The sequence below is a fragment of the Protopterus annectens genome, chromosome 14.part0 (assembly GCF_019279795.1).
Source record: "Protopterus annectens isolate FY-2018-M chromosome 14.part0, PAN1.0, whole genome shotgun sequence".
Taxonomy (NCBI): domain Eukaryota; kingdom Metazoa; phylum Chordata; order Ceratodontiformes; family Protopteridae; genus Protopterus; species Protopterus annectens.
Window position 1 is genome coordinate 611103850 of NC_056748.1, and position 4091 is coordinate 611107940.

General features: G+C 37.1%; 1 protein-coding gene across 1 annotated transcript in view; it reads left to right on the forward strand.

The window, feature by feature from the left end:
- Positions 1–1453: 1453 nt before the first annotated feature.
- The window catches only part of ZFAND4 (zinc finger AN1-type containing 4), a gene marked incomplete in the record, with an annotated part of 250537 nt that continues 247899 nt past the window's right edge, over positions 1454–4091 (forward strand). Inside the window, 1 exon segment of the mRNA XM_044056359.1 lies at positions 1454–1731.

Sequence of the window (4091 nt, forward strand, 5' to 3'; positions counted from 1 at the left end):
TTGAAGTGGACGGGGTTACATAATTATGTATGCAAATTTTATGTTAATCAGGATACAGATTTGTACTATTTTTCATGGGCCTTGTCCAGATGTTTGATGTTTCCAGGTTGAGAAGTATGGATCATGTAGTGATTATTTTACTGATTAGTATATTTTATTTAATTTCTTGCTGAAAATGAAAGATGAATTATATTAAGCAAACACTCAATTGGATGCTGCATTACCAAGCATTAAATGTAAGTTTTAAACAGTTCAGTAGCTGAGTAATTGGAAAAGTGAATCCAAAAGAATGTGTACATTTATGGATTGTCCTAAACAAAGATAGAGGGAGGGGCCTATGGACAGCAAATCGCCCAGGGCACACCTCTCAAATGCCCCCTGGTTTTGACTCAAATTTTAGCCGTGTCCCATTAATCCCAATTTAAATCGGGGCTGTTTGGAGAAAGGTAGTGAGGTACACTCAATAAAGACAGCGCTACAGACTTATTTTATTTAAGAAAACGTATCCATTCACCCGCACTCAAAAAGCGTGATTTAATTCACAATGTTATTCTGTCAATGTTTCAATTTAATAGTACTAATATTTTAAGTGTCCTTCATTACGTCTGGATTTGCCCCCGATAGACTGAAAGCTACAGCACAGGAGCCGGAGGTACACGTAATCCGGCATTGGTAGAGAGGCATGCAAGTTCTTTCCTCAAAAACCGTTTGCTGCTGTTCATTAACAGCCTATCACTACCGACCAAATCCAACGTACAGGTAAAAAGTTCAGTGTACCGTCTTCTATAAAAATCATTCCGTAACAACGATCATTTAAATGTTAATATTTACCATGCCTTTAAATGAACATAAAATGCGTCACCATTTTCTATAACATATATTCATCGTAAAACTGTTTAAAAAGGGGAAGCTAGCGTATCCCTGACTACTACATTGTCGAATTATTCAGGGATATGAATTTACGTCGGTCCGTATACCACAAATGTCCCCTGCCCCACGATCTTAACAGTGCTCAGCACCACACTGACGTAAAGACACTTTGGCCCGCAGGGTAAAGCATTTGCAGTAACTACATGCAAATATATTAAATATAAACACAGTGAATAAAACACATGATCCATTGCTTTTCATTTCACCACAAAAATGAAATGACAAATGAATACTATAAAATAGGATCACATTTTCACTATAGTTAAAAGCAAGGGTCACCATCCGGGTACGTTCACGTGTCCACCTAAATCACCCAGGTAAAACAAACAAACAATTAAAAAAAATCCGCTAACTTCCTTCATCCAGCTGCACTTAATTAGCGCAAACCCCGCCTACTCATTTTTCTTTCTTCCCCTTTCTGAGACTACAAGTCTTTATTTGATGAGTTTGTAGACGCGTAAATAATGGGTGATTGCTATAGGCTAGTATGTCTGCCAATCAATAAGCATTGTGAAATGTAGGTTGCTTTCCCAGTCTAGGTTTCATTGTACTTTTCCTTTTTACGTATTCTTTACTATTTGACATTTAAGTGTTTTTTGTCTCTGGAATTAAATGGTTAAAGAATTATGATTGTTTTGTGAAATTGCAGCTTCACCCGCTGGTATTGGGGAGAGGTTAGCAGAAGATGAATGTTTTAAAGAACAAGGAAAATATTGGTGAGAGGAGCAGGCGAATGTTGGGATTCTTTACTATGGCTCAGAGTAACAGTTGCTGGCTTGTTGCTATTCATGGTCGGCTCCGGTAAGCTCTAAGAAGTTTATGAGAGTAATCGCTTTTACTTAGTGGAATATTAAAACAAAAAATATTCAAGTTTGGAACTCATTGCTACCCCTTCCATCTTTGTAGTCGCCCTTAAGACGAACTTGTTTCCCTCACGCTGTATTGGTTTCTTGTAAAGGTAATGTTACCCTCGTTGATGCTGCGGATCATGTTTGCAAAGGACATTTAGTATGAGGGCAGGTGGAGAAACCGGAAGGGTTATACCAATGGGAAAATTCGATGAGTAACTTGGCAGTGGTGTGAAAAGTGGGTGTTTTTCTGCTTCGACCTCGTTAATATGCAAACTTAATACTAGCGGTACTTATTAACATTACTCGGTGCAGTAACAGCAGGTAACTTGTAACATAAGTTTGGCATTGTGTAAGTTTTGTTGTTTGTAAGTTGGACCAGTCACGTGACTTAATTCTTTATCATTAGGAAACGTTTTAAGTGTTTATGTTGTTAATTAAGCTATATGAATTATGTTGCACAATATCCCTTCAACAGTGAACAGGGATACTGATGCTATAGGTGTAAGTAACAGCTTATTGTCTTAAATTGTTGTCTTAAGGGGTGCATAGGTCTCAACCTTCCATCTCCAAAATGAGGAACACTCGCCTTCATAATGTGGAACAAATGGGCAAAACACATACTAATGGCTTACTAACAACTTCAACTAGGAAGGTCATAGGATGGTTAAAATATGCTGGTTTTACTTGTAAAGAAGATCCTTTAATGTATTAATATGATTAATTTCTACTTACCATGGATTTCACTTAAATAAATTCCTAAAACTGAATGTGTCACATATTCTTTCAATGTGGAACTTTGAGGAACATGAACTTTTTAAGACCCCAAATGAGGTACGTTCCTCTTAATGAGGTACAGTTGAGAGGTATTAAGGGGTGGGAGGTTGGCATAATGGCTAAGGTGTTTACTTTACAGATGCAATGTACAGGGTTTGATTTTTTACATGGGGTAACTGGCTAGACTTTAAAAAATAGCCCAGAAGGGCAGCCAGCCTTGTACTAATCTTTGAACCTAAATGTATCACATTCACTTGTTAGCGTGAGATGGATTAGTAAATGACACTACCTTGTTAAGTAGACTTGTTTGTGTAGTAATTGTTCTTCCCTGGCACTCTTTGTAATAGATTTTGTACGTTTTACTAAGTGGTTAGTGTAATTTATAGAGGTGTTATGTCTTGCTCTTAAAGTTAGATGTAGACAAGACCTGCAGTTCTTTGTACCTTCCACTTTGTGGGTTTTGTTCAGGGTGTGTCGTTTGGTGGGTTTATTCTTAGCCGTAAGTGATGGTCCATGGGACTTGTAAACGTTTAAAATTCCTGCATGTCCATACACTGTTAGTTACCACATGTCCCACTTTGCGAGGGACAGTCCCCTCTGTGGTGCAGCTGTGTCCTGCAAAAAAAAAAATGTAAAAATGGCAATTGTCCTGAGATTTTAGTGCAAAATTATTTCGTATATTTTATGAGACTGTTACATAAAACAGTTATTCTGTATGTGAAGCGCCTAAATGTTATAAGAAACAGAATAAGCAAGTAAAATGCTACAAGAATAAGCTTTTATTTAGGCAAAAAAAGTGAAATTCTGTCCTTTATATTGGCCATATGTTTTGGCCTGCAAAATCTGACGTTTGTGCCAAACGTCCCACTTTGGGCATTTGAAAAGGTGGCAACCCTCTACACTGGTATTCTACTTGTGGCTGTGCTGTTACATTCTGACACTGGTGTTTGAGACCTCAAAAACGTGTATAGTAAATGCGCATGAATGTGAAGTAAAAACGTCTTTACTAGTAGCGCAGCAAAGTTTTGTGCTTTCTCTTGGCTGATGTTTTCCTTTTATATGCACTCTGATTTTGTTTTTGTTCTTAGAACCGTTACAATTTAAGATTAAACATAATGAACTGTATTTGTAACCCCCCCCCTAAAATTTTCTCATTTTCATCGGTGCTGCTGTTTAACTGTGTTATCTGTTGGACACTAAAGCAGTGCTTTAGTTTTGTCTCTGTATAATTCTCTTTATTTGTATACGTATTAATATTTCTTTTTTGTTTGGTAAGATAAGCACACTTCTGTTTTAGCTGCACTTGACCTTTTTTGTATCCAGTTTCCATCCTGTTTTGGGCCAATTCCATTCTGCTTTCACATTTTTCAGAGTAGATCTTTCTACTACTTGAATACTGCTTCCACTATTATATTTTGTGTTTATGACTTAAGTGGACAGAACTGTGCACACACGTTATATTTCCATTCATAGCCAGTTTATTATTTTTCTCGTGGTACCAAAGCTAGATGTGTTAATTGTGTAGCCTTTTTCATT